Genomic DNA, 15186 nt, shown 5'->3' with positions numbered 1-15186 from the left:
TCTGGCTGAATTTGCTCCCCTCTACTCAATCTCCCCTTTCCTCTGCTTTCATATGCTTTTTTAATTAAAGGTAAAGTGACTGTTCAGGACCGGCCCTCACCTGCCCTCAGGACCCATTTCTGTTCTGCATGGGCCCGCTCAGCTGGACATTTTATACAGTAAGTGCTCCTCGTTTCTTATTCCCAGTCCTCAAACCTTAGGAGTGAAAGAACATTCCAAGACTTGGAATTCCTTTTCTTCCTCTCATACGCACGAGTCTCCAGCCATCTCTTTGTTCTGAATTATCTTATGAAAAAAATCTATGTATTATTTTGAATCAAGCTCAAAGGAGGCCCTGTTACCTGAAGGTACAGACACTCATACTGACAGGTGAGTCTGAAATCTCCGGATTGGGAGGTGGGGGGCATTGGAAAACCAAAGCCAAGAGGCTCCATCAGGAGAATCATTGGGCAAAAAGAGAAGAGAGTGAGCTGTGGAAAAAGCCACAGTCACTGGAAGTTGATTATCAACTTCCCCCAAGGCTAAAAGAACTGAACCTGCTGTATTTTCACCAAAACCCCAGTCAGTTCCATGTTCTCTTGGAGACTGCCAGGGATCCCAGGCAATAAATCTCACTGATAATGGGAACTGGCGTGGTGAGGTGGGAGCTAATCAGTTAAGTACCATGATTGCAGTTCTGTCTGGTTTCGTGGAATTTTACCCAATTAGAGGAACAGGGGGTTGACTGGCTTTTCAGTCCTGGGGTAGAGGGTGCAGCCCTAACAGGAGATTCAGGACCTGGGTTCCATTCTTTGGTTCTCATGTCCAAGTTGGTTTTATTAGGAAGTTATTTAAGGCACAGTCCTGAAGGCGGTTGGGCAGCACAGGAGGGCAGTCAGGGGATGAACTTACTCTATAGCCAAATACATGTGTGGTTTGCTTCTCTAAATAAACCCCACACTGCAAGTGGCCAAGGCAAAGGTCACTGGGACATCAAGTTGGTGAAGACATATTGGGCAGAAGAATCTTGAACTTGAGGTATGGGGTCCAGAGTGGGTCAAGGTTCCTGATACAGGTTTCAGCTCGTCCTTTCCTGTCTGTCTTGTTGCAGCTGCAGGTCTGTAGGGTGAGGGGAGGGTGATAAGGGAAGGGCCTGCCTTTTCTGGGCTCTCTAATATCAGTGCTACCTCTTGTTCGCACGGCCGTTCACAGTTAAAGTGCTTTTACAGACTCTGCCATCGCTGGAGTATCCACCCTGGACGTTAAGGACCCCATATGAGGGTGATGCTCTCTGCACACTCCGATTGAGGATTTGAAGAATCTGGTGGATGGTGCATGTTGGGAGGGGTAAGAGTGGGGTAAGGGGGTTCTGGAGGGAGAGGAATTGTCCCTTGTGCTCTCTGACTTGGGCTGAAATCCAGAGAGAAAGCAAAGAATCCTTCCATCCCAGAACTATTTCCTCCCATCATCGCCTGCCATCATTTATCAGAGCCAAACAGGTTGGTCTCTTTCTTCCTTTAACTATGAAATGGTTCAAAGACAGTGCAGGGGGACCATATCATCTAGATCATTCGCAAGTGGGGCACATTTCTCTCTCATGGTCGAGAACCATGAGTACTTACGAAGAAGGCTGATGGGAGAGGATGGGCCAGCCTCCTTCCTCCCGGTACCCAGATCCCTGCCCCCAGCACACCCTGTGTTCGCCCTGAGCAAGGAAAGTGGGGCTCTGCCTCAGCAATAGCTGGAACCCCGAGCCCTTGTTGAAGAGGCTTTTTGAGATGCCCAATGCCCGGGTGGTTGGATGGGGGTGGGGAGCCACGTTACAAGCTGCTGCCTCCCTGCTTCGGGCCAGAACAAGCCCCAGGAAGAAAGTATTCCAAACAACAGGGTGGATCTGCCCTAACTCACCCAGTCTGCAAGTCAGTGCTGAGAACAGCCTTTTATGGGGCTTACACTGAGCCCAGGGCACGTCTGAACACAGTGAGGAAGGGGTGGGGCAGTAACTACACAGCAAAGGGTGGATGGCATTTCTTTTTAGGAGGACAGAGAGCTCTCAGAGGGTTTCCATCCTCTCTGTTTATCCGTCTCTGAAACCCAGGTTATGGCCTCCCTCTCCACATTCCACTTCCCCAAGCCTGGAGAAGATGTAGTGGTGCTATTTCCAGGCAGGTTTAGGAAAGCATGGGGGGCCCCTGGTAAGTGGCCGTCCTAGATGAGTCTGTAGGAGTGAGAGCAAAAAGCCTCACCCTCATGTGCCCTCCTCCCCCAGCCCCGACGAGGGCGCCTGGCCCCAGCCGGCCGTTCTTCCTCCCATTTCGCACCCGCAAACGGGCCTGCCAAGTGCTGCTCACGTTTTCTGGACAGTGTGCTCTGGAGAGGAACGCCCCCGCCCCTGCCTTCCACCACCTTGGTAGGCAAGTGCACAGTAGATGGATTCTTCTAAAGCAATTTCAGAACACCTGCTTTCTGCAGCCAGGACCAAGCTCAGTTATGGCACACGCAGGGCGACACAGACCAAAGGGGAGGACGACCAGCGTCCAGCTAGGTAAACGCAGAGAAGTTTCCACACGGACTGGTGTGGAACGGCTGCTTCCAGGGCAAGAAACGACAAGGGTCCCAGTCCCGCAGGCCATCCCCACCACTCAGCGTCTTCGGTGCTGCAGACACAGGGGGGCCTTGGTGAGCTGGATCTCTGCAGCTCCTGGGAGGAAGTGATCCTGGGGAAGATGTGAGTACTCAGATCTCCCACACCTCCCAAGTCTGTGATTCAAAGATCCTGAAGGCTTTTGGCCAGGCAACAACCCTGCGTGCAGAGGCCGGGGTTGCCACGTGGCCCACCCTCTGAGAAAAAGACCTCAAACAGTCCATGTGTTTCTCTTGTCCTTCATTCCACCGGAGTCTGTCTCATACCCAACCAGATTTCAGTGGAGTGAAGTTCAGGAGGCATGGAGCTGACACCAGAGCAGCTGCAACAGTAGCTCTGACTTGGAAAAGGAAAGGCCCAGTGAGAGGTGTGAGAGATGCAGACATCTGCTGTGCGTATCCTTCCGCAGATGGGATGGGCGATGGGCAGATTGGCAAAAGCACCACAGATGGGATCTGCTTATTCTTTCTAAAATGGATGCTATGGACGTGTGTGTTTTCTGTAACTCATAAAAATTAAAACTTTTCTGTCTCTGTGATTCATGCTGTTGGATGCGGACTCCCTGGCCTTCTAAGTCACCTCCCCTTTGAGCTAAAACGGAGACATGGGCTTGAACAACCAGCACAGAATCCCTGCTCTCCTTGGGTTCCCCAGGCAGGTGGCTGGAACACTGTTTGAAATCAGCAAGGAACCCTACTGCCCTCAGCCTCCATGCAGTGCCAGCAGGACCTGCAGAATGCGCTAAAAAACTCTATTAAGATGTTTAAAACCCACTTATATTGTAATAAAATAAATGTAAGTAAGATTTAAGTGAGGGCAGATTGCAGATATTTGAGACGCTATACAAGATATATCTCATATAGTACGGGTGTAAATTCTGTAAAGGTTAATGCACTTCAACATATTTGACACATAAAAATGTCAGGTCCAACATTTAATCATTTACCAATTGTAATTGCCCTTATATGGGTCTCTTCTCCCCAAGACATATGATTAAAACACCAGGCTTGGTGGAAATCTGGAAGGGAAAAAAACAAATAATACTTCTCAGCTGTCAGGGTCTATGATTTGCTTTGATAGATTTAGCATTGATTTCATTGGCTTTACAGTCCTGTGTGATTTGCCTTTTTTTTTTCCTCCACATCTCTTCTTTAGGGAAGAAGAAGGTTGTGGGGAAGAGGGTGGGCCCCTAAGTACGAAGGAAGTCCCACCCAGTTACTGAGGAGATGCCCAAGCCTTTCTGTGAATTGGCCCTTCCTCAGGTAAACAGGGGCTCCTTCAGGGAGCCAGTCCACTAAAGAGGCAAAGTCTGAACAAAGCCTGGCTCTGACAAGACTTCAGAAAAACCGGTTTTCACCTCCAGAATGTGCCCCAAACGGTAAAAGTCAATAGATGCCCCTGGCTTGGCCGAATGGTGTTTTTCTTAGGAGCCGGCTATAAAGGAGAGTCCAGCTTTACAGATGGATGCCTGTCACTTGGGTATCCAAGCCCCTCCCCCAGCCAGTGACCTCTGAGGGGAGGGGTCTCTTCACCCCTCCACCCCTTCCTGGGACTCCGCCCCTCAGGAATAAAGGGCTCCCAGACTGAGGGCAGGAGCCAAGAGGAATAAGCATTTCTCCAAAATATTGTCCTGCTTCAAATTCAAACGGATTCAAAATCCCTTCCCTGTCACCCTCGGCCCTTCATTCTGAGGCTCATGGACAACAAAAGAATGAGGAGGCCAAGCCACAGGCGGTTTTTGAAGACGTGTTTACCCATAAAAATTATGTGGGGAATGGAGTTGGAGACAGGGTCAGAGGACTCAGGGCTAATGAACCAGCAAATACCTTCCATTCAAGGTCCTGAAGGAAGAGAAAAGGGCACAAAGCGGAGTGATGGGGCATTTTCATTTGCAGCTTGGTTTGAGCCCTACCACCTGGAATCTTTTTAAAGGAAGAAAGATGGTGTGTGTGTGTGTGTGTGTGTCACCTGGCTCAAGTGGGGAATGGAACTAAAAACAGTGACCAGAGGGCCAACTGTCAAACACCAGCCAGGGCACAGTGCTGTGACTACACGGAGCTCTGCGTGATGCACTATTGGGTCTCCGTACCCCAAATCGCACTCCAACGCCATCTTCACAGCAGGGACACAGAGTCTGAACTGCCCCCTCCCCCTGCTGGTGCAGCACGGGCAGGATGGTTAATTTCCCACTCAGAAGGAGCGTGAGCCAGCCCGGAGCAACCTGCCAGGGAAGGCAGCATGTGCTATGAGCCGGAGCGAACTGCACCATCCATCTTCCCCATCCAGCCCCCGCTATTTGATGTCCCATATCTTCATTGCAAAGCATGGCTCGCCACAACACAACACAGAGAAAATGATTTAATCAAAATTCCCCTGCAACAACAAATAATATTGCCCTGCTCGCTTTGTTCATGATCTTTTATTGAGGCAAAAGGCAAATATCATTAAGCCAAACCTGAACAGACAAATATATACAACCACTGGTAATTTCATAGTTTGTGCAAATGGTATACACTGTAGATACAACCTGAGAAGAGTAAATTACAATCCTATCAATAATACATCACACCCGGGCTCCGGTTTCCTAGTTCACGAGAAAATGTGTACTGGCAAAAGGCTCTCCCAACAGTAAAAGCCATGCATATAATGAGACAGAAGCTACCTGCTCCCCTAGGGCTGTAGTCTGGTCTTTGTTATCACGGTCCTTTATGGAAGAAATATCCCACATTGAAATATCCTAAAGCCGGTGCTAAATAAAGAAATCCCATTCACGTTCTCGGCAGATCCCCGGGTGAAGCTTCAGTCACAGAATAAGCTACAATCTGGGCCTCCGTTTGCCAGACAGCTCAGAGAACTGCATCCTTTTGGATGCCTCGGGTCTGTGGTAAATGTCTAGGGTCTGTGGGAGTGACCTACAACGATGGACAGGGGTCTGCAGAGAGCCCCAGTGCAGATAGCAGTGTCAGAGGGAAAAACCACGTGGCTTCAGAGCTCTCATCCGGACCCTAACCCTGACCCTCTCTGTGGTCCTCCAAAAGAAAGGAAGAAGGGAGGGAGGACTGATAACAGACAAGCAGCCAAGCACCTGCAAAAGATAAGAGATTTATTCTGGAATTTTAAAAGTCCCTAGTTCTTAAAAGTCAGTGGATCCAAATCCCCTTACCCCTCCTCCTTCCAACCCCCCTCCCCGTGTCCCCTTCCCTGCCCCCAGAGAAGCAAATGACAATTTCATTTGAAAGTGAAGAAGAAGTCTTTCTGTCAAGGTAATACTACTATCAGGGACGAATTAGGTTACTGTTTACAAGAGTGCTAGTCCGTGCCATAGTCACACACTGATTCCCGTCTTTGACCTCCTCTGATTAAGGACGTGAGGAGGAATCAGTACCTCCCTTAACTCTTTTTAAATTAGACCCTGAAAGAAAGAGCCCACAGAGGGATGAGAGCCTGTCAGGGGCTTTCAGACAAAAGGAAGACAATGCAGGCAGGCAGCAGCCTCAGACTCAAACTCAGAAATGCAAAGGGCTGGCCAGACACCAGTTCATTAGTGGAAATAAAAGCTTCCTAAATTGTAGGGAACTGACTATAGGCTTTCTGGAGAGAGACACTATGCATCAAAGAAAAACAATGCAAAAGACTACCTTTGTCCGGAGGCAAGGAGCAGCTTCTAGAAGACTCGTCACAGTCTCCCCCCCCCTCCTCCCCACAACGCCTCCGTCCCCCCTCGATTCCTTTTTCCCCTTTGGAGGGGTGAAGAAGGCCATTTTTCCTTGATGCGTGTCAGATAGCAGGGCTGGGTGGGACACCTGGTGGTGAATAGGGGAATTACACCCACATTGGCTCTCAAGCATCACTACAGGTCTAAGGAGACTTGTGCACCCTCGGAGATCATGGGAAATAACAAGGCAAGCAGCTGCTAGGGTATGTGGAATTGAAGTGGACTTTAAATATAGTAGCAATTGGGTAGATACCCACCTATGTTTCTGCTATGTTCAACTGTACTGGGGAAGTATTTGGCTAGGAATAAATATAAGTAACTGGAATCTATAAATAAACAAATATACACTATGATTTGCAATACAACTCTCTTATTATTTTAAATTTACTTAAAGTCATGTTGAAAGGAGGTACCATCCCAGAGGCCTCATCTTGCTGAACAGTTGGGAGAAGTTCCCCAGAAGGTAATCTATAGATGAGAAACTCTCACCAAAGTTAATCAAACATTGACTGCTTAAGGCTAATACGATTCCTTATTTGCACCCAAGTGCATTGCTGGCAGCAGGCTGCGGTTTCTGAGTCAGTGTGTGAAGTACTTAAGAGGGGTCAGATTAGATCTGGTGCCAATGTGATCTGGCTAGGGGACTTTGGGCCAGACGCTTAACCTCTCTAAGACCCAATTTCCCTGTCAAGTGGAAATAATGATAATAATGGCGAGTACTTACTAAGGGCCAGACACTGCATGCTTTGCGTATATTAAATCATTTAATGCTCACAATCACCTTATAAGGTATGATTGATATTTCAGTTTTATCATCATAAAAGTGAAACAGAGAGAGGGTAAGGGACTTGTCCAAGGCCACCCAGTTTTTGAGCAGCAACCCTGGGCTCCCGGGCCCTGGAGTTCACACATGGGACTATTACTCTCTCCCATTCCTTGGTGCTGGTGTGAGGATGAGATAGGATAATGCATGCAAGGGGTTCAGCAAGTGTCCAGTAAAACGTAAGGATTCAAAAATAGTATTTACCATTGTAACTTCAGTAACAAGACAAGTACCCTTGAGAAGCTTGCCCTGTGTCTGCCAACCAGGAATAAGTAACTGTATGCACACCTTTGGCTGCCAGCAATCCAGTGTTGAGTTCACTGTGCAATTTAGTCCCAACTACAAGCCACCTCGGCTTCTAGAACAGTTATCTCTTCCTCCCATCATCTTCATTTTAGGCGAGTTTTCGCTTTTTAGCTTCACATTCAGTGCATGTGTCGTACCTTAAGGCCTTGAGGATTCCTTCTTTTTTTTTCAAAATGGCGTGGCATAAATCCGAAGTAAGTAACCGCTTTTCCAGGATAAGTGCCATTTCAAATTTTCACTCTGTTTTCCCAGGGGCAAGTGGAAAGTATGAGGGAAAAAGAAACTGGTGAAGACCTAATAAAGAAAAAATGGTTTCAGCTCCCAAGAAAGTGGAACATTCAAGAGATGAATCAAGAAAGACATCAAGAAATAGCAAACAGACCATCAGCAAGGAGGCTGCGATGGCTCTGAGCTCAGTACCCTGAAGCCGGAGGCTGAGGTTTGAGGAGCAGCTTCGTGCTGAAGCCATGACATGGAGGTCCCAGTAAAGAGACTGCAGCTCTGACAGCAAGCGTGCCATCCCCCCGCTGGGGCTCATTCCCCAAGGGTTTTCACAGATGGGAGTGGGGCTGTTATGCCACTCGGACCTGCCAGGCGCCTGGCTCTCAGATCACCACTCCCTCCTAGAGTGCCCAGCTGATCTCAAAGTATGAGGGTACTGGCTGGAGACTGCTTACCTGGTAGGTGCCAGTACCAGGGTGGTTCTCACCAGCAGCTGGACAAAGGCAGGCTAAAAAGAGAAATGGAACTGTTTACACAGAACCTGTTCCTTTTGTCTCATTACCTTAGCCCAGACCATTTGCTTTCTAAGAAAGAGAGCCTGGAACAAAGAAAGTGTTCCTTTTTTATAACATAACCATATCAATTATGTTTCATCACAAAACCTTTATGGCACGTTGCATTATAATCCAGCTGTTAATGGCCTCACCTCAAAAGTCCACAGCACTCCCCTTTGCCCTCCTGAAGTCCTGGCGTTTAGCTAAGTTGCTTTATCTACTGCAATTTGGTCCAGAGTCCTTCCTTCCTCAGTCCAGACCATGCCAATAATGGCAGCAACTTCCCTGGGCCCCTCCAAGCGGGGTCTATTAAACATGTCTCACCCCTTGGAGGTTAATTTTCAATGTTTCTATGGGTTAATAAACCAGCAGTGCTTCTTTAACTTGAATGTGCACACAAGGCACCTGGGAATCTTGTAAAAATGATTCAGCAGATGTAGGGTGGGGCCTGAGGTCTGCATTTTGAATAAGTTCCCAGGCGATGCCACTGTGGCGCCAGGACTACACTTGGAATAGCAGAGAACTAGAGGGCTTGAGATTCAAAGCCAGTTCCCCCAACACCATGCCTCTCAGTTCAGCAAAGGGCCAGAACCCACTTCTCAGCTTTCCTTTGCTCCTTTTCCTCTGGTTTTTCTTTCAAGTCCCTGGAGTCTTAGCCACTCCCGGGACACATGAGAGCCACAGAGGGCAGAAGGGTGGTTTGGGCTTGTCATGGCAACCCAGACTCTGACATGTGATGAAGAAGTTGGGGTCTTTTCTGGACGTAAGAATGGCCCAGGTGATCCCAATTCAAAGAACCCACAGCAGTTTAGAATAGTAATGGTACCTCCAGCGCCTAATATACGAGGTACGTTACTATGAATAAAATCTTTGGGACCCAGGAACTAAGAGTAAGCACCTTCAAGGATCTTGGCCCATGACCACTGATCTGGAACTAGGAACCATGAGTATACTTTGGCTGCCAGAAAACTCAGAGCTAAACTTAGTGAGCAATTTTGAAGATGAAGGAAGAAGTCAGATAATTTACCAAAGATTAAGATTCGGGGCCAGACTTTGAACTGACCTAGTCCTCCCGCCTTGTAAACTAGTGTTACTTTCAACAAGCCACTCTGTTGCTGTGCTAAGAACTTTCTGCTCTCTTGCCTAATTACCACGTGGACTTATCAACACCCTGAAACTCAATGCCTCAATTCATTTTTCTGTAACAGTGGGACCATAGAGCTGTTAAAATTCAAAAATTAAATATTTAATATCATATATATTTATAAAAGTATACTTATTATATTAAGTTACTTTCTCAGCGTTTACTGGAGAAGTGAATACCACAGATAAATGACTCTTCTGAGCAGTACTATGTTGGCTCAGGAAATCAATGACTGGGTGGAAAGAACTCAAGCTGAAGCAGGACAGATTTGGGTTCAAATCCAGAGTCTGCGGCCTTAAGTAAAATAATAAACCTATCTGTGCTTCAGCTAACAAAATAATTACAAAGCAAATCATGTTCCTTATCTCTCAAAGTCATTGTAGGTACAAGAAGTACTCAGTTAATGATAAATAGGAATAGGAGTATTTTTTTCCATCTCACTGGTAGTCAGACACTGAGAGAATGAAAGACAGCAGGACCAGGAGAGCTGAGGAAAGACTGCGAGGTCACAGCCAGAGGAGATTAAAGACACACAAAAAACCCAGAGGCCTCAACAAAGTAGGAGTCTAAAACACAATGGGCAGAGAGGCAAGTGTGGATTCCAAAGGGCAAATCATCCCTGGATCCAAATGGATGTTGGAGATATACATAGGCAGAGGGAAGACACATTGTGACTGATAATCAGAATAAAGTAGTGGTTAAGCAGACCAAACACACACAGTGTAGGGGTTCAGGAAGATGCATTTCCCTGAGTAAAGGTGAGACAATGAGTTGGAAAGACAGACAGGTTAGTGGGCAAGAAACATACCCACCACAAGAAACAAGCAACAGGAGGCTAAGAATTGACCTTGCTGGAGGCAAGTGTCTGGCCCAGTCGAATCCCTCAGTGCTTTCTATCAGGGCATAGATGGCTTCCAAGCCTGCAAGTACGGGCAGGAAATAACAGAAGAAACAGCATCTGGCTGGGTTGCAAAGAGAATATTGGGGCAGCGCCTGACAGCAGATTCTGACACAGCACCATTAACATATTCCTGACCCACATTCATTTTGTCAAAAGATGCTTTTCAAAATTGAGTCTTTATTGAGAAGACATGCACCTAGATCTGATTTGAGCAGGCAACATAGCTGCATGCAAAATAAGAGGTTAGAGAGAAACTGTTTTACACCATACTCTATAGCGAGAAACAAAGCGCCCTATTTTGTATTCATATTCTGTGTTCCAGATAAACTGTCAGGTCCCTCTGCCAGATTTTTATGGATAATTAGAAGGTTGCAAGAAGCAGATGTTATGAAACTATCTATGACTAGTCCTTAATGGTGGATGACAAGAACTCAGCACCGTTTCTTAATTACACAAGACATAGTGAGAGACATAAAAAAAATAGAGGGAGAACTTGTCAAAGCCTGACAAGGTATCAAACGGTTAATCACCCACATAGAACCTGAACACTTCTTTGCTATGTAATTCAGAATACAGATCTCACCTCCCTTTAGCTGAATAATTTTCTAAGGTGTGCATTCTCCTGTGTTTTAATAACTAAAATATCATTTCAGGTTTTAATAACTTAAATATGAGCTCCTGCATAAAATAGGTAGATTTCTGGTTAAAACTCCCCTGACAAGAAAATTTGCATTTTATTAAATATAGATACAATTTTGCTACATCAGATCCTATTCAGTAGGATAAAAGGAAGACACAGTGCCTGGAAAACTGGGCTCTTGTCCCATGAATATAATGGCCACACTTTTTTTGAGATCTTGCTCTATAGCAGGTGCGATGTAAGCTTATGGCCATGCAGCATCTCAACTCTAAGTAGGTCGGCATTTTATTAGGCCCATTTTTTAGAAAAGGAAACTAGTGCTAATAATAACAACAATAGCAACAGAAGCCACATCAGCTACAACTGTTGCCAGTTATCAGGTACTTATACATCTTAACATTCTGCATTTCATACATCATCTCATTTAATAGGGCTAGTGCCATAATGATTTTTATTTCCATTTAACAGAAGAAGGAACTAGGGCTCCAAGAGATTAAACAACATACCTAAGTGATTATAAGTGTAAAGTCAGAATTCCAACCTTAGTGTTCCTGACTCTAAATATAGTATATTTAATCTCTGGGCTTAGCTGCCTCCTTCTGGCTGGGTCACTGTTACGGGCTGAATTGTGCTCCCCAAAATTCATATTTTGAAGTCCTAATCCTCAGTACCTCAGCGTGTGACTGTATTTGGAGAGACAGCCTTTAAAGTGGTAATGAATGTAAAATGAGGTCATATGGATGGGCCCTAATCCAATATGACTTTAAGAATAGGAGATTACGGCACAGACAGGCACAGAGGGAAAGTCATGTGAAGACTCAGGTGGGTGGGGGAGGGATGGATTGGGAGTTTGGGATTAGCAGATGCAAATTATTACGTATACAATGGATAAACAACAAGGTCTACTGTATAGCGCAAGGAACTATGTTCAATATCCTGTGATAAACCATAATGGAAAAGAATATGGGAAAGAATATATATCTTATATATTAGCCCTATTAAATGAGCTGATGTATGAAATGCAGAATGTTAAGATGTATAAGTACCTGATAACTGCCAACAGTTGTAGCTGATGGGGCTTCTGTTGTTATTGTTGTTATTATTAGCACTAGTTTCCTTTTCTAAAACATGGGCCTAATAAAATGCCGACCTACTCAGAGTTGAGATGCTTCATGGCCATAAGCTTACACCGCACCTGCCACAGAGAAAACAGTCCATGGACTGGGGGAGTGCAGGGCCTCACTAGCAGTGGAACACTCTTTCCAAGGGATTTGGGGCAGGAGCAAGTTTTATAGGGGCGTTAGGAGAGGCAATTCGGATACAGGGCTTGAATGACCAGGAGGTGGGGGATTTCCTTATAAGGCTTGAAGACCCTATCTTCTAGGTAAGGTAAGCTACTTAAAGCTGAGTTGGGGGATTGTGACCAGTGTGTGTGAGGTTTCCTTGACAGTGAGGCGTTAAGTGTGGTCTGATTGAGGTTTGGATTTGTGATGTGGGCCAGGCCACTGGGGTGCCCTCATTTTGTGGTTCCTGATACACAAATTAACTTTATCAAATTAAAAACAAAAATAGATATTCTGAAGGGGTGGAACAGAGTTCATCAGACTTTCTACAGAGCGTTTTTTCCCCCCCAATCAAAAATGAGGCCAAAGAATGCAAATACTCCAGAAAGAGATAGTATACTAACTTAAAGTCACACCAAGCTATAAGTGATTAAATCAGTCCCTTTCCTAGAGCTCAGTTTTATGAAAAGGATGAAAGAGCAGAGGTAATGGGGTGCTGGGAGTGGGGAAAGAACTAAGGAAAGAGTTGCTGAATAACTGAAGACTAATGTTTTCTGCCTCCCAGTTTTCCCCAGGGCCACACCCGGCTGTTCTGCTCTGTGTTTCAGGAAATCTGTTAGAGTTTACCAAGTTCTTACTGAGGAAAGAAGACAAATGTAGAGCAACAGACTCTATAGAAAGACAGAAAAGTAACTTTTAAGTAAAAAGTAGTGCAACGTCAGGAAGATTTCTCTTAAGCTGGATAAACAAGAACACATCCAAGAATAACTAGACAGTGACGACAACTTAGACTACCTGTCCTGGCTTCCACAGCAGGAAAAACCAAGTGCATTTCATTCTGCATCAAACATGGATTGAGAGTCTCCTCCACTATCCACTCGGATCACTCCACCTTCAGCTGGTGTCATTGCTGCTCTTGTCGGCCTACTTGGTGGCATGACCCAGATGCTTATTCCTTGGGGTCTGTGCTCTTGGTCACCATGCCCTCCTCCTGCCAGGGCTGATGCAATTGCCCATCTCCTACTTTCGAGTGTTTAGCTAAGCTACTCCATGGTATTGCTGCCTCAGCATCCATTTTGTTTCGCCAGGTGTCCTGCAGTTGTCTTAAACTGACACTAGCCCTCTCATGAGAGCACATACTCTAGACAGCAGCCCACAGAGTCACAAGCAAAGGTAGGTTCCTGCTATTGTGATATTGTGATACTGATATGAATGCCTCAATAACCCTTCTGATCAACAGTCTCCCTTCCCTCCCAGCACCTGTATGCTTTATGTACCTTTTAGATAAGACCCCCAAGGGGTTTACCAAAACCCCACTCTTTTGGTTTGAATTGACCAAACCATCCCTAGCCCAGGAATCACAAAGCACTCTACCCATGAACTTTAATAAAGGCATGTGCCCCAGGTCTTGCCTCTCTCTCAGTACCCTTCCTTGACTTCCCCGTGTAGTGACCTGAGGCATGCTGCGTACTTCTTCCAGGACCTGTGAGTAATAAACTTCTCTATTTCAATTTCTCTGTGGTCTGCTGTTGAACTGTGATTCACCATCTTACACCCTGTGCTCTACTTAACAAATATTAAGTTAACAAAGTCATAAAACGTACTAAAACTGGTCAGAAATTACCAAGAGATGCCTCCAAGTGGATCACCTGAATTCCAAACATGTTTCTCCCTGCCTGCAATGAGTAACAGTAGCCCTACCTCCTTCTTCTAACCAGGGTAAATTACCCCAGACAAAATGGTAACTCCTCTTTTTGCCTACTGGTCTCCGGACACAAGGTGCCTGAAGTGCCAAGGAAGTAAGGGTTCAATAGAATTCCAGCAGAATTTCCCCTTTAAAAAACAGTGCTAAAAAAAAAAAGAAAAAGAAAAAAAAAGAAACAGTGCTTTTACACATTCGTGGCCCACATCTGTGGGGTAAGAAGCACATGTTCCTTAAGTGGTCATTGAAGTATGATTCTATTTTTGTCCAAATGCAGTCAACTTGCCACACAGTGACCGGTTTGTCTCCTTGAGGGATAGTGTTAAATCATGGGTCCATCCTTGTTCTCTGTAGCTGGCAGGTTGCTCATTTGACAGTGGCAATACATAAATCAACCTTGGAAGTTCATGCTGCTGCGCCCATGCGTTCCTGCCAACATGGCTCTTACAGTCATTGGTCCATTGTGCCAACACAGGGGAGGCCAATGACAGATCCTGGCCAAACTTTCTGTGTACATGGTTCTATAATATCTATACCATGGTAGAGTACACTCTGTTAGGCATAAATATATAGTATGAAGATCTTTGCACTTTTGGCCCATTTCCATATGTCCATCCTCATGCCTCTTGCCCATACCTCCAGCCAACCCATTCCCTACAGCCCATGAGTCCATAAATATTCTAACCTTGGGCCACTTGTTAGATGGATGACTAGGTGGACCTCCTGAGGTCTTCCCATTTTGGAGGCTTTCCCTCATCACTGTCTTTCAAGCCCACTCTTGAGTGGAGCTGTAGTTCAGCTACAAAGCACATCCACATACCAAACCAACCCATTCATGAACCAAAATCAGCTTGTTTCCTCCTTCATCAACTGCTCATACAAGATCCCAAGTACGGTCACACATGTGAGCTGAGGAAAAGGCTACAGCAAGGTACAGCAAGGCAGAGGTCATGAGGTCTGGGCTACTTGTTTGTGCAACTTGCTTGTGCTTTCTCCTGCTTGTGCTCAATACCAGATATATCACTTCCATCACAGGAAAGCTGGGCCCTCCTGATCTTATGATTTGGTGGATCTGATCAAATCCAGCTCATGATGGGAAATACCAGATGTGTGATCCCTTAATGTCCTATGGTCAAGTGTTTCATCTGCATTGAGGACTCGTACCACTCTAGGAGCTTTTTCTCTAAAAGCTGTGTAATTCTCTTCTGCAGATAGCATGGCCTTGTTCCAGAATCCCAGGTGCCTATGTTAATATTCTCTTACTGGGACTTTC

The sequence above is a fragment of the Balaenoptera ricei genome, chromosome 1, assembly GCF_028023285.1.
Source record: "Balaenoptera ricei isolate mBalRic1 chromosome 1, mBalRic1.hap2, whole genome shotgun sequence".
Taxonomy (NCBI): Eukaryota; Metazoa; Chordata; class Mammalia; order Artiodactyla; family Balaenopteridae; genus Balaenoptera; species Balaenoptera ricei.
The sequence above is the reverse complement of the archived record's forward strand: the minus strand, read 5'-3'. Positions refer to the sequence as shown.